The sequence below is a fragment of the Lissotriton vulgaris genome, chromosome 1_2, assembly GCF_964263255.1.
Source record: "Lissotriton vulgaris chromosome 1_2, aLisVul1.2, whole genome shotgun sequence".
NCBI classification, from domain to species: domain Eukaryota; kingdom Metazoa; phylum Chordata; class Amphibia; order Caudata; family Salamandridae; genus Lissotriton; species Lissotriton vulgaris.
Window position 1 is genome coordinate 101,358,466 of NC_141686.1, and position 19,323 is coordinate 101,377,788.

The 19,323-nt window shown below is 46.9% G+C and overlaps 4 non-coding genes across 4 annotated transcripts; all 4 read right to left on the reverse strand.

Moving 5' to 3' along the window:
* Positions 1-1,594: 1,594 nt before the first annotated feature.
* LOC147734544 (signal recognition particle RNA) lies at positions 1,595-1,894 on the reverse strand. The gene has a single exon (XR_015307781.1).
* Positions 1,895-3,490: 1,596 nt separating this feature from the next.
* LOC147734545 (signal recognition particle RNA) lies at positions 3,491-3,790 on the reverse strand. The gene has a single exon (XR_015308056.1).
* A 1,599-nt stretch (positions 3,791-5,389) lies between these two features.
* On the reverse strand, positions 5,390-5,689 carry LOC147734546 (signal recognition particle RNA). The gene has a single exon (XR_015307782.1).
* A 1,599-nt stretch (positions 5,690-7,288) lies between these two features.
* LOC147734547 (signal recognition particle RNA) lies at positions 7,289-7,588 on the reverse strand. Its single transcript, XR_015308196.1, has one exon.
* Positions 7,589-19,323: the final 11,735 nt, after the last annotated feature.

Genomic DNA, 19,323 nt, shown 5'->3' on the forward strand with positions numbered 1-19,323 from the left:
ATAGCACATGTCCTAATGATGAAATGCATTGCTTAAGTAAGGATAATGATAAAGTACGGTGTAATGAATTGATGGTATGCCAACCGTATTTCAAGAAAATCTATTTCACTATCCTTCAAAGAAAGGAAAATAATGTCTTATCAAGAAGCAGTGTGAATATGGGAAGGGCCTTTAAAAAAGATGTGGAGTTTCCTAAAGGAAAAGAAGAGGGTTGAACTGATTTAGGCGAGAGAGGAAGTAGGGTCAGAAAGTTTGTGAAGGGGATGTGAATACAATATAGATACTAGTATTTAGAGAGTGAGAGATAGGTAGAGGGAGAGAGGAGAAAGAAAGTGAGAGAGAAGAGCCAACTTAGGGCTGAGTTTCTCATTATCTGCCAGTGACTCCCTGTAGAACCTTACAGGCACAATTCAGGCTTTCCTGTAGCCATCCATCCGTTCTTGTTATGCCGAGCCAGCCAATGTTGAGAAAAGTAGCAAGGGTCACAATGATGGAAGACATCTGCAACATTGGAAGTTATAAAGTGGTATGGAGTGGGAGGGCTAGAAGAGTTATTATAAAGAATGAATACGCATCATTCTCTTCTCTAGCCTCAACAGCTTCAAGAGAGGAATTCTTGCTGGCCAAGAAGACCAATGTCAGTTCAGCTTGAGCAGGTGAAAGCTTGCCTGATTCTGCAAAAGGATGAGATTACGCTTTTGGGTTAGAAGTGGTCGCGGGCTACTGCATACTAAGAAACCGTTTATTGAGGTCCAGTTGGATTACTCGATCTTCTCCCACCTCAAAATCAGCTGCTAGTTCAGTGTTCTATACCAATGAGCTATTTTTGTCCTCCCTGCCCCTTCCAGCGAATGGGTCCCCCTGACTAACAAAAGTGATACAAACAGATTTGTATACCTTTTCATAGGAGAATTCATGACGTATTTTATACTGTGCCAATGCAAGGTAGATTGAGTAATGATCTGGACAGCCCCATACTGGAGAACTGCAGCGCCTGTCAACCTGATCCCTTCGGCTGGGATTGTTAAACAACATTAAGATTTAAAAGTATTAAACCGCAAGAGTTGGCTGGAGTAAGGCCGAAGGCTCCAATGTTTGGGAGTTACACAGTTTTCAGTCTTTTCATGTTTCTCCCAAAGAGCGAAGGGCCCTCTCTTTTCTCCTTCTCATTCATATATGGAATTGAATGAGGGCTAATCAAAAAATGAATTAGAGCTGGACGTAGGAATGCAGCAGAAGACCCAGCAAACGCATTTCAAAGTTGCTCTTCTAAGGATACTTTTGTACTTGACAGATCAATTTAATCCTACAGGTGCTCTAAATTGAAGAATGCATTTCAGTCATCCTTGCAGAAAATCACACAGCCATCTATTCTAGGCTGCACAGAGTTTTCAGTCCTCTCCACCTCCTAGCTTGTTGTTGCAATATGTCGCAATTCTGGAGAATTGTCTGCTATGCTAGAATGCCCGGCCCAGTTGTAATGTTCATTGTACTTCCTGCAAAAATATCAAAAGAAAAACAAAGATTTGGTTTTGGAAAAATAATTCATTACCATCTTGTAAAAATCAAAACGTTCACATTTGAGTCAAAAAAAGAGAGGCTAGGTCTCACTATTTTGCTCAAGCTGTGTTACACCTACTGCTCTCAGGTGCTGTCCTGCTACCGATGGGCGTGGAAGCTTTGGCCTGCTCGGTTTCCAGCCTGGGTCGGTGCACCTCTCATTACACAACCTGAAATTCTAGAGCTCCCTCTAGAACACCATATTGATACCCAACGTAGCATGGAAACCTTATCAACACAGCTGAGTGCAGCCCAGAACCCCTGAGCTCAAGCAATCCACAAGCCTCAGCCTCCCAAGTAGCTAGGACAACAGGAACACACCACCATGCCCGGCAAACACAGCACAGGTCCTAATGATGAAATGCGTTGCTTAAGTAAGGATAATGATAAAGTACGGTGTAATGAATTGATGGTATGCCAACCGTATTTCAAGAAAATCTATTTCACTATTCTTCAAAGAAAGGAAAATAATGTCTTATCAAGAAGCAGTGTGAATATGGGAAGGGCCTTTAAAAAAGATGTGGAGTTTCCTAAAGGAAAAGAAGAGGGTTGAACTGATTTAAGGGAGAGAGGAAGTAGGGTCAGAAAGTTTGTGAAGGGGATGTGAATACAATATAGATACTAGTATTTAGAGAGTGAGAGATAGGTAGAGGGGCAGAGGAGAAAGAAAGTGAGAGAGAAGAGCCAACTTAGGGCTGAGTTTCTCATTATCTGCCAGTGACTCCCTGTAGAACCTTACAGGCACAATTCAGGCTCTCCTGTAGCCATCCATCCCTTCTTGTTATGCCGAGCCAGCCAATGTTGAGAAAAGTAGCAAGGGTCACAATGATGGAAGACATCTGCAACATTGGAAGTTATAAAGTGGTATGAAGTGGGAGGGCTAGAAGAGTTATTATAAAGAATGAATATGCGTCATTCTGTTCTCTAGCCTCATCAGCTTCAAGAGAGGAACTCTTGCTGGCCAAAAAGACCAATGTCAGTTCAGCTTGAGCAGGTGAAAGCTTGCCTGATTCTGCAAAAGGATGAGATTACGCTTTTGGGTTAGAAGTGGTTGCGGGCTACTGCATACTAAGAAACCGTTTATTGAGGTTTGGTTGGATTACTCGATCTTCTCCCACCTCAAAATCAGCTGCTAATTCAGTGTTGTATACCAATGAGCTATTTTTGTCCTCCCTGCCCCTTCCAGCGAATGGGTCCCCCTGACTAACAAAAGTGATTCAAACAGATTTGTATACCTTTTCATAGGAGACTTTGTGACGTATTTTATACTGTGCCAATGCAAGGTAGATTGAGTAATGATCTGGACAGCCCCATACTGGAGAACTGCAGCGCCTGTCAACCTGATCCCTTCTGCTGGGATTGTTAAACAACATCAAGATTTAAAAGTATTAAACCGCAAGAGTTGGCTGGAGTAAGGCTGAAGGCTCCAATGTTTGGGAGTTACACAGTTTTCAGTCTTTTCATGTTTCTCTCAAAGAGCGAAGGGCCCTCTATTTCTCCTTCTCATTCATATATGGAATTGAATGAGGGCTAATCAAAAATTGAATTAGAGCTGGACGTAGGAATGCAGCAGAAGACCCAGCAAACGCATTTCAAAGTTGCTCTTCTAAGGATACTTTTGTACTTGACAGATCAATTTAATCCTACAGGTGCTCTAAATTAAGAATGCATTTCAGTCATCCTTGCAGAAAATCACACAGCCATCTATTCTAGGCTGCACAGAGTTTTCCGTCCTCTCCACCTGCTAGCTTGTTGTTGCAATATGTTGCAATTCTGGAGAATTGCCTGCTATGCTAGAATGCCTGGCCCAGTTCAAATGTTCATTGTACTTCCTGCAAAAATATCAAAAGAAAAACAAAGATTTGGTTTTGGAAAAATAATTCATTACCATCTTGTAAAAATCAAAACGTTCACATTTGAGTCAAAAAAAGAGAGGCTAGGTCTCACTATTTTGCTCAGGCTGTGTTACACCTACTGCTCTCAGGTGCTGTCCTGCTACCGATGGGCATGGAAGCTTTGGCCTGCTCTGTTTCCAACCTGGGTCTGTGCACCTCTCATTACACAACCTGAAATTCTAGAGCTCCCTCTAGAACTCCATATTGATACCCAACGTAGCATGGACACCTGATCAACACAGCTGAGTGCAGCCAAGAACCCCTGAGCTCAAGCAATCCACAAGCCTCAGCCTCCCAAATAGCTAGGACAACAGGCACACGCCACCATGCCCGGCAAACACAGCACATGTCCTAATGATGAAATGCATTGCTTAAGTAAGGATAATGATAAAGTACGGTGTAATGAATTGATGGTATGCCAACCGTATTTCAAGAAAATCTATTTCACTATCCTTCAAAGAAAGGAAAATAATGTCTTATCAAGAAGCAGTGTGAATATGGGAAGGGCCTTTAAAAAAAGATGTGGAGTTTCCTAAAGGAAAAGAAGAGGGTTGAACTGATTTAAGGGAGAGAGGAAGTAGGGTCAGAAAGTTTGTGAAGGGGATGTGAATACAATATAGATACTAGTATTTAGAGAGTGAGAGATAGGTAGAGGGAGATAGGAGAAAGAAAGTGAGAGAGAAGAGCCAACTTAGGGCTGAGTTTCTTATTATCTGCCAGTGACTCCCTGTAGAACCTTACAGGCACAATTCAGGCTCTCCTGTAGCCATCCATCCCTTCTTGTTATGCCGAGCCAGCCAATGTTGAGAAAAGTAGCAAGGGTCACAATGATGGAAGACATCTGCAACATTGGAAGTTATAAAGTGGTATGGAGTGGGAGGGCTAGAAGAGTTATTATAAAGAATGAATACGCATCATTCTCTTCTCTAGCCTCAACAGCTTCAAGAGAGGAATTCTTGCTGGCCAAGAAGACCAATGTCAGTTCAGCTTGAGCAGGTGAAAGCTTGCCTGATTCTGCAAAAGGATGAGATTACGCTTTTGGGTTAGAAGTGGTCGCGGGCTACTGCATACTAAGAAACCGTTTATTGAGGTCCAGTTGGATTACTCGATCTTCTCCCACCTCAAAATCAGCTGCTAGTTCAGTGTTCTATACCAATGAGCTATTTTTGTCCTCCCTGCCCCTTCCAGCGAATGGGTCCCCCTGACTAACAAAAGTGATACAAACAGATTTGTATACCTTTTCATAGGAGAATTCATGACGTATTTTATACTGTGCCAATGCAAGGTAGATTGAGTAATGATCTGGACAGCCCCATACTGGAGAACTGCAGCGCCTGTCAACCTGATCCCTTCTGCTGGGATTGTTAAACAACATTAAGATTTAAAAGTATTAAACCGCAAGAGTTGGCTGGAGTAAGGCCGAAGGCTCCAATGTTTGGGAGTTACACAGTTTTCAGTCTTTTCATGTTTCTCCCAAAGAGCGAAGGGCCCTCTCTTTTTTCCTTCTCATTCATATATGGAATTGAATGAGGGCTAATAAAAAAATTAATTAGAGCTGGACGTAGGAATGCAGCAGAAGACCCAGCAAACGCATTTCAAAGTTGCTCTTCTAAGGATACTTTTGTACTTGACAGATCAATTTAATCCTACAGGTGCTCTAAAATGAAGAATGCATTTCAGTCATCCTTGCAGAAAATCACACAGCCATCTATTCTAGGCTGCACAGAGTTTTCAGTCCTCTCCACCTCCTAGCTTGTTGTTGCAATATGTCGCAATTCTGGAGAATTGTCTGCTATGCTAGAATGCCCGGCCCAGTTGTAATGTTCATTGTACTTCCTGCAAAAATATCAAAAGAAAAACAAAGATTTGGTTTTGGAAAAATAATTCATTACCATCTTGTAAAAATCAAAACGTTCACATTTGAGTCAAAAAAAGAGAGGCTAGGTCTCACTATTTTGCTCAAGCTGTGTTACACCTACTGCTCTCAGGTGCTGTCCTGCTACCGATGGGCGTGGAAGCTTTGGCCTGCTCGGTTTCCAGCCTGGGTCGGTGCACCTCTCATTACACAACCTGAAATTCTAGAGCTCCCTCTAGAACACCATATTGATACCCAACGTAGCATGGAAACCTTATCAACACAGCTGAGTGCAGCCCAGAACCCCTGAGCTCAAGCAATCCACAAGCCTCAGCCTCCCAAGTAGCTAGGACAACAGGAACACACCACCATGCCCGGCAAACACAGCACATGTCCTAATGATGAAATGCATTGCTTAAGTAAGGATAATGATAAAGTACGGTGTAATGAATTGATGGTATGCCAACCGTATTTCAAGAAAATCTATTTCACTATCCTTCAAAGAAAGGAAAATAATGTCTTATCAAGAAGCAGTGTGAATATGGGAAGGGCCTTTAAAAAAGATGTGGAGTTTCCTAAAGGAAAAGAAGAGGGTTGAACTGATTTAAGGGAGAGAGGAAGTAGGGTCAGAAAGTTTGTGAAGGGGATGTGAATACAATATAGATACTAGTATTTAGAGAGTGAGAGATAGGTAGAGGGAGAGAGGAGAAAGAAAGTGAGAGAGAAGAGCCAACTTAGGTTCTGAGTTTCTCATTATCTGCCAGTGACTCCCTGTAGAACCTTACAGGCACAATTCAGGCTCTTCTGTAGCCATCCATCCCTTCTTGTTATGCCGAGCCAGCCAATGTTGAGAAAAGCAGCAAGGGTCACATTGATGGAAGACATCTGCAACATTGGAAGTTATAAAGTGGTATGGAGTGGGAGGGCTAGAAGAGGTATTATAAAGAATGAATACGCATCATTCTGTTCTCTAGCCTCAACAGCTTCAAGAGAGGAATTCTTGCTGGCCAAGAAGACCAATGTCAGTTCAGCTTGAGCAGGTGAAAGCTTGCCTGATTCTGCAAAAGGATGAGATTACGCTTTTGGGTTAGAAGTGGTCGTGGGCTACTGCATACTAAGAAACCGTTTATTGAGGTCCGGTTGGATTACTCGATCTTCTCCCACCTCAAAATCAGCTGCTAATTCAGTGTTCTATACCAATGAGCTATTTTTGTCCTCCCTGCCCCTTCCAGCGAATGGGTCCCCCTGACTAACAAAAGTGATTCAAACAGATTTGTATACCTTTTCATAGGAGAATTCATGACGTATTTTGTACTGTGCCAATGCAAGGTAGATTGAGTAATGATCTGGACAGCCCCATACTGGAGAACTGCAGCGCCTGTCAACCTGATCCCTTCTGCTGGTATTGTTAAACAACATCAAGATTTAAAAGTATTAAACCGCAAGAGTTGGCTGGAGTAAGGCCGAAGGCTCCAAAGTTTGGGAGTTACACAGTTTTCAGTCTTTTCATGTTTCTCTCAAAGAGCGAAGGGCCCTCTTATTTCTCCTTCTCATTCATATATGGAATTGAATGAGGGCTAATCAAAAAATGAATTAGAGCTGGACGTAGGAATGCAGCAGAAGACCCAGCAAACGCATTTCAAAGTTGCTCTTCTAAGGATACTTTTGTACTTGACAGATCAATTTAATCCTACAGGTGCTCTAAAATGAAGAATGCATTTCAGTCATCCTTGCAGAAAATCACACAGCCATCTATTCTAGGCTGCACAGAGTTTTCAGTCCTCTCCTCCTGCTAGCTTGTTGTTGCAATATGTTGCAATTCTGGAGAATTGTCTGCTATGCTAGAATGTCCGGCCCAGTTCAAATGTTCATTGTACTTCCTGCAAAAATATCAAAAGAAAAACAAAGATTTTGTTTTGGAAAAATAATTCATTACCATCTTGTAAAAATCAAAACGTTCACATTTGAGTCAAAAAAAGAGAGGCTAGGTCTCACTATTTTGCTCAAGCTGTGTTACACCTACTGCTCTCAGGTGCTGTCCTGCGACCGATGGGCATGGAAGCTTTGGCCTGCTCTGTTTCCAGCCTGGGTCGGTGCACCTCTCATTACACAACCTGAAATTCTAGAGCTCCCTCTAGAACACCATATTGATACCCAACGTAGCATGGACACCAGATCAACACAGCTGAGTGCAGCCCAGAACGCCTGAGCTCAAGCAATCCACAAGCCTCAGCCTCCCAAGTAGCTAGGACAACAGGCACACGCCACCATGCCCGGCAAACACAGCACATGTCCTAATGATGAAATGCATTGCTTAAGTAAGGATAATGATAAAGTACGGTGTAATGAATTGATGGTATGCCAACCGTATTTCAAGAAAATCTATTTCACTATCCTTCAAAGAAAGGAAAATAATGTCTTATCAAGAAGCAGTGTGAATATGGGAAGGGCCTTTAAAAAAGATGTGGAGTTTCCTAAAGGAAAAGAAGAGGGTTGAACTGATTTAAGGGAGAGAGGAAGTAGGGTCAGAAAGTTTGTGAAGGGGATGTGAATGCAATATAGATACTAGTATTTAGAGAGTGAGAGATAGGTAGAGGGAGAGAGGAGAAAGAAAGTGAGAGAGAAGAGCCAACTTAGGGCTGAGTTTCTCATTATCTGCCAGTGACTCCCTGTAGAACCTTACAGGCACAATTCAGGCTCTCCTGTAGCCATCCATCCCTTCTTGTTATGCCGAGCCAGCCAATGTTGGGAAAAGTAGCAAGGGTCACAATGATGGAAGACATCTGCAACATTGGAAGTTATAAAGTGGTATGGAGTGGGAGGGCTAGAAGAGTTATTATAAAGAATGAATACGCATCATTCTGTTCTCTAGCCTCAACAGCTTCAAGAGAGGAATTCTTGTTGGCCAAGAAGACCAATGTCAGTTCAGCTTGAGCAGGTGAAAGCTTGCCTGATTCTGCAAAAGGATGAGATTACGCTTTTGGGTTAGAAGTGGTCGGGGGCTACTGCATACTAAGAAACCGTTTATTGAGGTCCGGTTGGATTACTCGATCTTCTCCCACCTCAAAATCAGCTGCTAATTCAGTGTTCTATACCAATGAGCTATTTTTGTCCTCCCTGCCCCTTCCAGTGAATGGGTCCCCCTGACTAACAAAAGTGATTCAAACAGATTTGTATACCTTTTCATAGGAGAATTCATGACGTATTTTATACTGTGCCAATGCAAGGTAGATTGAGTAATGATCTGGACAGCCCCATACTGGAGAACTGCAGCGCCTGTCAACCTGATCCCTTCTGCTGGTATTGTTAAACAACATCAAGATTTAAAAGTATTAAACCGCAAGAGTTGGCTGGAGTAAGGCCGAAGGCTCCAATGTTTGGGAGTTACACAGTTTTCAGTCTTTTCATGTTTCTCTCAAAGAGCGAAGGGCCCTCTTATTTCTCCTTCTCATTCATATATGGAATTGAATGAGGGCTAATCAAAAAATGAATTAGAGCTGGACGTAGGAATGCAGCAGAAGACCCAGCAAATGCATTTCAAAGTTGCTCTTCTAAGGATACTTTTGTACTTGACAGATCAATTTAATCCTACAAGTGCTCTAAAATGAAGAATGCATTTCAGTCATCCTTGCAGAAAATCACACAGCCATCTATTCTAGGCTGCACGGAGTTTTCAGTCCTCTCCTCCTGCTAGCTTGTTGTTGCAATATGTTGCAATTCTGGAGAATTGTCTGCTATGCTAGAATGCCTGGCCCAGGGGAGGAGCTTCGCGGGCGACCAAGATGGCCGCGTAAGCTCGGAGCTCCGTGGACCGTCCGACCCACCGCAACTATCCTGCCTGAAATCCTGGTCCACATTGGTGGAATTGTAATGCTGGTGGCCTACTGAGGTGGGGACTGCAATCGGCTTCCGAATCGGTGGATCCTGAGCAAAGTTACGTCGAGCTGAACTCCTCTCTGTGACGGTGCCATTGTCCCTCCGGACTTCGTCACTTCGCACGATCGGGCTGCGTAGTGCCCGCCTGCCGCCTTCGTTGGTGAGGTAACTGCGCTCCTGCTTGAGCCTTCAGCACCCTGGTCTTGCCTTCTTGATCTGTCTGCCTCTCGGCTGTGGACCCAGATCTGTTGCCACCTCGCCTTTGTTCTCACGTACCCATCATGGCGGGCAGAGGTGATCCGGACAGGGCATCGAATAAAGGTGGCCGGGGCAAGTCGCAGACGCAGAACAATCGCATGGAGCGATATGTGAACCTCAAGTCGCCACCTACATCTGGGGCTGTCTCTAAAGGGACCCCATCGACGAGCCCGCCGGATGGATCGGACCCCACCCTCGTGGACATCATGGGTGCCATTACTAGCCTCCGTGCCGACATGCAGCAGCAGCATGAGACCCTGACTCATAAAGTGGACTCCATGGCTGTTGATATCACCCTCATTAGGGCCGACTTGGGCAAGACCAGTGAGCGTGTGAAGGCTCTCAACATCAAGACCGCCAGCCTAACCTCGGACGTTTCCGAGCTGCAGACTGAGGTCCGCAACCTGCGGACGACCGCTGATCTATTCTCAAGGCGGCTGGAGGACTTTGAGGGGCGAGCCAGGCGGCAGAACGTCCGCATAGTAGGGGTACCGGAGGGATCCGAGAATGACGCAGCTGACCTATTTGTGGAGGACTTGGTTAAGACTCATTTGGCGCCCTCTGGACTGAGTAATTTTTTCTCAGTGGAGCGTGCCCACCGTGTACCGGGGGGCCCGCCGAAAACGGGAGCGTCGCCGCGACCGATTGTGGCGCGCCTCCTCAACTTCAGAGACCGAGACGCGATCCTCCAAGCATCCAGATCGCATGGACCACTTCACTACCAAAATGCGGAGGTGCACTTTTATCCGGACTTCACCAGGATGGTGCAGCGTCAGCGCCTGAGCTACGCGGGGGTGAAGAGACTGTAGAAAAAGGTAGGGCTAGGACCTTTCTCAAGATTTGCCCGGCGCTAACCGCCCTTGTACCATTCAAATTACCAAGCAATGAGGCAGGCGCCGGAGACCAGAAGGCAGGAAACAGAAGTTTATTCCGACGGAGCAGAACACATCAGATCAGACAACAAGGTATCGTCTCGAGGTGCTCTAACAAGTGAGCTGAGACTCAGCCTTTTATACCTTACAAAACACTTGGCATTACAGTCACAGCATTGTGAAACAAAGAAAAGATAACCCCATAATCCTCGTGTCAATCCTACCCCACATGTGTTCACAATAGGGACCCTTGACCTGCTGATAAGAGAGGGGGCAATGACGCAGCTGAATGTTCCGCTGATTATTAGGATGTGTGCGCCTGATCGTAGCCCAGGGGGTGGGGAGACCAGGATCAATAGTGGGTCCTTTGAAGAGGAGTGACTTCATACAATAAAGTGCAGTAAATGGTATCCTCGGGCTTAGGCGATGGCCTCGGACATGTGTGGTCAGTCGGACTCGGGGGAAGGGGTCATCAAAGGAGTGGTATTCATGCCGCGTGGACAATCGAGCGTGGAGGGAAGGCTTGTCAACAGAGGGGCATTCATGGAAGGAAAGGAGGTGTTTGGTCAGGCGCGGCCGTGACTCCCAAGGACAGGGTCTTGCAGAGGAGGAAGGTTTATGACTTGTCCATGTGAGGGAGAAGGAGGGGGTCAGGGTGCGCGCAGGGTCAGAGTCGCACAGAGAGAGAGAGGTCTTATGACCCGTACATGAGAGAACAGGGGCAGTCAGATACAGCTGGGGGGCTATGTCAGCTGAGGCGAAGGATGCTTCTTCAAGAGGGAAATGGGGGGGGTGCCTGGGTCAAGCAGGAGGGTTGCCTTTCATAGCAGGGTCGCGCAGAGTGCTGGGTTTCATGGTCTATGCATGTGAGAGTGGGAGGGGGGTGCTCAAATGCACGCAGGAGGGAAGCCGGGTATTTTATAAAAACGGACAGAGAGGCCATGGCCTAAAATGGCTGTCATGTACATATGGGCACGGGCTTTCATTGGCAGAATGATGCGGTCAACATTTCAGGGTATACGTGGTGCCTACAGGGAGGGGGACGGGAGAGGGCAAATGAACGCCGCTTAGGTACATTAATTTTGCTAATTTCCACAGTCGCCGCTTTTAACATAAGCGAGTTCATTTTCCTATCCTTCCTAGTTAAGGGGCGTACATATAAACATGCGGTTGATGAAATAGCATTTGTCAATACTAACATATTGCAGTTGATGTGATGGGCAGAATGCAGCACATAGGAAATTGCATTTGTCGAGTTCCTATCATTTCAAAAGCACTACATAGCATAAATGTTTCTGACTTAAAAAATGTGACCAATGAACATTTTGACCAAGTAGTTGAGGGCGGAATTCAGTTCAATATACAAGATCTCTTCGTTCCAGTGTCTTTTAGCAGTGAGCCATCACTGGTAGGCTCCAGTCCGCGTCCTTTCGTTGGCGCTGTTGAGCACCGGCGGTGGAGCTACAGGTCCAGCTCGGGTCCATCCTTACGCGTTGCAGGGTGCGGTCAGTCCTCTGCTGTTAGACCACAGTCCTGTTCCCTAACCAATCCTTTTAGTGGCGCCTTAAGCTTGGCACCTATATTTCCGTGGCGTAACCCCATTTCCATCTATTTGCTGTTCTTCCTTTCAACAAGAAGTCATGTGGAAAAGAGGGTGTGTGGTTTCGATAGTCGATGGGAGTGAGAGGGCGGAGTGGGGGCAGATTTCCTGGGACACACCAAAGGGACCAAGGGAGCAATGGATAACAAGCAAGCGGGCCCATCAATCGGGCTTGAAAAGAGGGACGGAGGCTCCAGGCACACGTGGGTTGGCGGACAGAGAGCTTCAGGACAGCCCTTCATCCTTTCTTTTACCGCCTTTGAGAGTGCTGCCTCGTCCCGTTTCTTGTTGTGCTGCGGCTCCACCTTTGGTCGAGGTCGCATGTGTCTCATGATCTGCAGCCAGGCTGTGCGTCACGTCCGGCCCTTCTCCTCCGGTGATTGAGTATCTTTAAATGGGTAAAAACAAGTTTTAGAGAACTGGCAGGAGAAGAGATTTTTACATTTGAATTCCACTCGCAATCCTAGCACCTGGCGTTATGCTCATTGGTCATAGTCAGAAGTCTATTACCATGAAGTAAGTAGGTGGGTATTTCTACTGCGTTCGCACCAAGTCTAATCGGCGTTCGTTCATGACATATATGGACAGAGGTCAGACTCTTATCACCTGCGTATTTCAACAAAAACCCCAAGATTGACAACATTCAGGGGAGACTCGTCCTTCTAACCCGAGCCTTAACAGTCTTACATTTCCCTTTAGAGCTGGCTAACTCTTTCAAACAGAGCGGGGGTGCAATCATTGAAAGACAGGGTCAAACAGGTTTTTCTCGAGGGGCGGCAGTTACTCATGGTCATCAGATATATATATATCGGGGACAGTAGCCGGGGTCAATCAAGTGGGGCTGGGACGCTTCGGGCATTCGCGCTTAGGTGCAAAGGGGTGGGGCAATCTGGGCATTGGGGGTCAATCTGGACGTTGGCGCTTGTCTCTAACAATTAAAAAAATTAGGATGCCATTGACATATAGTCCCCCTTATAAAAGGGCCAGATTAGGGGACCTTAGTCGTCTCACCTGTCCTTTCTTTCTTAGCCAATTCGAGTTCATTCATTTTGTAGAAAGGAGAGGTAGTAATATGGCAAATCACAATCATTTTATTATCTGTCAATTTCACCGAACACCTTTGTGTTCACAGAGTATCCAATCAGACTGGTGCCAGCGGGGCACAAAATATATACAAAAAGGAAGATGGAACAGGGGGACTCTCGAGAGTGAGAGTCGTCCGCAACCTAAACGAGCTATTCAGTACACATATGACATGTAGAGAGAGAGAGAGAGAGAGACAGATAGAGGGAGAGAGAGAAAGAGACGTGTACGGCAACAGGTCGTTTAGTGCATTCATAACACAGAACGGTAGGGGTCAGGTAACACGGAAACACAAGACAGAGGGAGGACATAAAACTCGTACATTACATACACACAAACTCAGACAGGGGAAGGCAGTACATGTGTTACATACAAAAAGGGTTCATGACAAAACATAAAACAGTTATTGGCCAAAGAGAACTTCTGCATGCTGCGCATCTTTAGTATCCTATTTATCTATGTGCTTAGCTCTTTTTACCTTTTTCCTCCTTTTTCTCTCATTTACTATCTTCGTGAGTGTTCTCAGTCGCTAATACTTACACCGTGGTCAGTCGATCTGAAATTAACCTGGTCGCGCTATTTACCCATGGTTGGATCTTAAACCATTTTTCAGTTTCTTCCTTTGGTGGGAAGTTCTCCAGGCTGAGGCAACGGCAAGTATTGATCGGGAGAACAGTCGGACAGCTTGGCTAGATCTATAATGTGAGAAGGGGGGGGGGGAGCAGTATTTTTGAACATCAGCAACATTTCTAACTTCCCAGACGGCAGCAGCCTTGGTAACCCTAACTCTTGCATTTTTCTTCTGTCCTTTCCCTACCTAGTCAAACGTCTAGTTACATTCTTTAACGTGTTATCTCAAGTCAATTTTCGTCATACAGTACCCGTCAAGTCTCTATGTCAGTCCATCCTCCCAGCCGTTCTAACGTGCTAATTTCCAGTCAATTTCCGTCATACAGTACCCGTCGAGTTTCTATGTCAGTCCATTTTCTCAGTCGCTATGCTCTAATGGAGGAACAGTCATATTTAAGTCTATGTCTCTAAAAACTTATCGTCATAAGGACTATGCTCATATTCCCTCCTTCCCTTTTTCGTCGGTTGTTCGATCATCGTTCTCCCATACTTCAGCCGATGTTCCAACGCGACCTGCAGAAGGGAGGAGAAAGAAGGGGTGGGGGGCAGCATTCAAACCTCATTAGCATGCAGTAATCCGGAAATGTTTTTACCTACCACATACTCGACCTATCTCCACGTAGTGCATTTCTTTGCCATCTCGGCGTTTAAGCCCAGAGGGACCAGTAGGGTCAGATAGATAATCATTGATGATCTGCGTATCTACATGAGTTGCTTGGTCGCGACCCCTTTAGGTTGCGTGCAAGGGTGGCGATCAGGTGGCATTTCTGTGGTGTCGTTTAAAAGCGTCTAAAACACTTTTCCGGCTGTCTGTCACACATAATGTAGCTGCTAAATATCGGGTCCTTTTTACTCTTCAGCCTTCATCATATTTTCTCGTTGCTCACAGTAGTAATACATTCAAAACTCATTAATGCAACCACTACAACTATGCTTTCTTTTTCAAAATACTTTTAATAAAAAAGTGTTGATGTATAAATACAGGCCTACAACCCAGTGGACCGGCCACGGAGCAGATTGGAACTGTACACAAGAAGAACAAAGTTGGTGGCAGTTCATTGCATAAAGTGCAGCAGTGCAATAAAATCGTATCAAACTTCCCTACAGAGCAAGCATGATGCATGTCAAGAAGTCAGTTCTCAATTAATTCATTAATTCATTATCCAGATGCTCACTCGGTTCCCAAATTACACCATTTCATTGTTCCCAATCATAATTAGTACCCACCCTAGATCAGTTCATTGTCCAAACACATGGTCAATATCTGTCTTACATTGCTTCTTTCTTTAAACACATACTCATTATCCATCTTATCGACTTCCATTGTCCAAAAAATGCATACATATCTCAGTGCATCAATATTCGAGCAATCCGGGTGAGCAGGGAGTTCGAAAGTTTTGTTTCGTGTATCGGCGCCATTTTGGGCGAGGTCAGGCAGGTTCCGGTATAGTCAGAATGTCTCCAATGACTCATGGTTGGACCAGAACCTTCCGTTGGCAGTTCAAAAAGTTTTTTCGCAATGTGGTAACAGTCTAACAATATGGACCATCAGTTTAAAGAGTGGGGAGGGCGGCAACAATTTTCCTACCGGGTCATTCTGGTGTTCCACCGGAACTGAACAAGTCTGTACCTTGGCTGTGCTTTAGCCATTTCCAAACTGAGGCTGGCACCGGCAAGAGTGCGTCGATGTCGCTGTTCCCAGTGAGGGGGACGGGGGCGCCCATGCGGAGGGGTCGGGTAGCCCCCCGGCTCTCATAGAATCTTCAAAGTTGAGGAGAGAAGGCATGGGACGTGTGCCCGTCCCGGGCAAAGGACCGCTTTTCGATGTGGACCCTCTTTAAGTAAGAGCGTTGGGGCGTCGCTGGAAGCCTCCACCTGGAGGGAGGTGGGGGAGGCTCGTTCGCGCCACCTCCCCCTTCCAGCGACCCCGCGCCGATCCTCGGCTCCGCCGCTTTGATACTGGCCGTGCCGGCTATTGAAGATGGGGGGGGGGGGTCGGTGGCTGAGGCAAGACAGCCCCCCCCCCCCTTTTGACATGTGGCGGGACTACCTCCAACTCTCCAGGGGTAGACATGTGGCGGGGCTACTTGCGCTTGTCCGGGCGTCGGCATGTGGCAGGACTACCTGTAACTATGCAGGAATTTGACATGTGGCGGGACTACCTGTAAGTGCCGCCGTTCTTGCTTTTGGCTTCGGCCTTCTTTGCGGGTCGGACCAGGCGAGAGACAGAGGGGGGGGTGGTCGGTGGCTGAGGCAAGACCGCCCCCCCCGTGGCCTGCAGGGCAGCAGAAGAGGAGAGAAGGAGAGGCCATCACGGTTTTCTGGGCCATCCGCCCCACAGCCTCCCCTTCCGACTGCGTCCAGGCGAGCCCCGCATGCCTCGAGGCCTCGCCTACCGGATGGGCGTAACCGCGGACCTGTGGCACTTCGGGAGTTTCCGGGATGGGGGTAGGTACCTATTGATTTGTATCTATTTCATGTGACCGTTATCTGGGCGTGGTGGGCAATGAGGCAGACATGTTTAGGGCAGGAATAGGCAACGGAACCTAGCTACCTCGTGGCTGCCTTGGTGTCAAGCTTGTCTTCCCTCGCCATTTTTATGTTTCTTATTGCGGGCTGTTTCTAACGTTTCTTATTTTTTTTTTTTTTTTTTTAGCGAAGTTGATAATTCATCAGTGGCCTACTGATTTCGCTCGACTCTTTTTCTTGTATTTTTATGCCATAACCTATTATAAGCTATAGCGACTAGTCCATGCTTAGTGAACATGTCCTTATTAGGGGTGCCCTCCAGTGGAGCTGGATGGTTCATCTCTAATAAGCGGTCCGGGCTAAACAGGCTACCAACCAGTGGGGAGAAGATAGGCATGACGGTTTACACCGGGGACAAAAAGTCTGCACTACCTATCTTATCACGGCGGGCAAAGACTAGACAGAATATTTCTATTCTCCGTTGTTTGCCGGCGGTGAATACCTCAAACGAGCAAATACCGAATAATCGGCCAATCAAACAATTCAGTGGGGAGAATAAGTGGGCACGAAAAGTTATCGCTACCCACTCTTTCTCTACCTGCAAAGAGAGACCTTGTTCTTCCCTGTTTGCAGACAAAGAATCTCCAGACAATAATCCACGAACGACAGTTCGGGAAACAGTGGGGGAGGAAGATAGGTACGACGGATTACAATGGGGACAAAAGTCTGCGTTACCTATCCTTCACTGTTTGCAAAGAGAGAGCCTGTTTGTTTTTCCCCGTTTGCAGACAGCGAATCTCCAGAGGTTTCAACAAAGCGTAATACTAGTATTATCCAAACAAAACAAGTTTCCTCAATTCGTCGTGTTTACACGACCTTACCCGGACCGCATGGACGGTTTCCTGTCCTCTGGATCCAGCGCCCGATCGTCCTCTCTCCTTCGTGATGTTCGCGGCACTCCTGATGGTTCCCAGTCAGGACCGTAGATCACTCGAGAGAGGTCTGTTCAGAACTAGTGAAGGTCGGATGATCGGCTGTCAGACGAGGGTCTATCGGACATGAGCTCTTCCCGATCGTTGCAGTCGTTCACTCTGTCATCGGGACCTCTCCTACTGGATCCACGTGTCGCTGATGGGCCCCACGCTTTGGGACGCCAATTGTAGAAAAAGGTAGGGCTAGGACCTTTCTCAAGATTTGCCCGGCGCTAACCGCCCTTGTACCATTCAAATTACCAAGCAATGAGGCAGGCGCCGGAGACCAGAAGGCAGGAAACAGAAGTTTATTCCGACGGAGCAGAACACATCAGATCAGACAACAAGGTATCGTCTCGAGGTGCTCTAACAAGTGAGCTGAGACTCAGCCTTTTATACCTTACAAAACACTTGGCATTACAGTCACAGCATTGTGAAACAAAGAAAAGATAACCCCATAATCCTCGTGTCAATCCTACCCCACATGTGTTCACAATAGGGACCCTTGACCTGCTGATAAGAGAGGGGGCAATGACGCAGCTGAATGTTCCGCTGATTATTAGGATGTGTGCGCCTGATCGTAGCCCAGGGGGTGGGGAGACCAGGATCAATAGTGGGTCCTTTGAAGAGGAGTGACTTCATACAATAAAGTGCAGTAAATGGTATCCTCTGGCTTAGGCGATGGCCTCGGACATGTGTGGTCAGTCGGACTCGGGGGAAGGGGTCATCAAAGGAGTGGTATTCATGCCGCGTGGACAATCGAGCGTGGAGGGAAGGCTTGTCAACAGAGGGGCATTCATGGAAGGAAAGGAGGTGTTTGGTCAGGCGCGGCCGTGACTCCCAAGGACAGGGTCTTGCAGAGGAGGAAGGTTTATGACTTGTCCATGTGAGGGAGAAGGAGGGGGTCAGGGTGCGCGCAGGGTCAGAGTCGCACAGAGAGAGAGAGGTCTTATGACCCGTACATGAGAGAACAGGGGCAGTCAGATACAGCTGGGGGGCTATGTCAGCTGAGGCGAAGGATGCTTCTTCAAGAGGGAAATGGGGGGGGTGCCTGGGTCAAGCAGGAGGGTTGCCTTTCATAGCAGGGTCGCGCAGAGTGCTGGGTTTCATGGTCTATGCATGTGAGAGTGGGAGGGGGGTGCTCAAATGCACGCAGGAGGGAAGCCGGGTATTTTATAAAAACGGACAGAGAGGCCATGGCCTAAAATGGCTGTCATGTACATATGGGCACGGGCTTTCATTGGCAGAATGATGCGGTCAACATTTCAGGGTATACATGGTGCCTACAGGGAGGGGGACGGGAGAGGGCAAATGAACGCCGCTTAGGTACATTAATTTTGCTAATTTCCACAAGACGCCTCAGAGACTTGGGTCTCAAGTACTCCATGATGTTCCCCGCGAAACTCTGTGTTGAACACAAGGGACGTGCCCTCTTTTTTGACTATCCTGAAAATGTCAGTGAATGGCTGGACACTGTTTCGCCTGCTCGTGACGAGCAAGAAGATGAAGTTGGAGGCGCCTCGGGCGGAACGGAGCGGCAAGACTGAACTAGGAGCTGATGCTACCCCCGCCTCGAATGACCGCCGGACTGGTGTTTTGTTACTTAATGATCTCTCCTTTATTTACATGGTGGGTGGCGGGACGATTTCACGGGGATTCCTTACTCCTCTGGGTCTTTCGTAGAGTAGTTAATGGGGCGACAGGCACACTGCTGGTTGGGGGGGCTTTTTAGTCTACTGCAGGGGTGCAGGGTGGGGGGTTTGTTGGGTACAGTTATTTTGTGTGTTGTTTTTTCTTTTCTTCTTCTTGTGTGGCAATGGGACATTGGTGCTCCTGAACTGTTTTTGATGCGGGTGTCTTTGGGCTTTGGGTGGGGCGGGCAGTGGGGGGATGGGGGGTAGGATGTTAAGAATTCTCATTTGGAATGTTAACGGGTTGGGTGACCGAATCAAGAGAGGGGTGGTGATACAAGTGATTAAACGGCACATGCCAGATATTGTCCTTCTTCAGGAGACGCACTTGGTGGGCAACGCTTGTAAAGCTCTGAATCGTAAGGGTTACAAAATGGTGGCACACTCGGGGTTCTCTTCCGGATCCCGGGGGGCGGGCATCCTCGTGCGCGCGTCCCTTCCCCTGGAGATAGAGACCACCTTGATTGATGACAGGGGGCGGTACGCCGCCGTGGCTGGTAGATGGGAAGGGCGTTCCCTCACGTTGTTTTCTGTGTACGTCCCCCCGGGGCTCCAATCTAGTA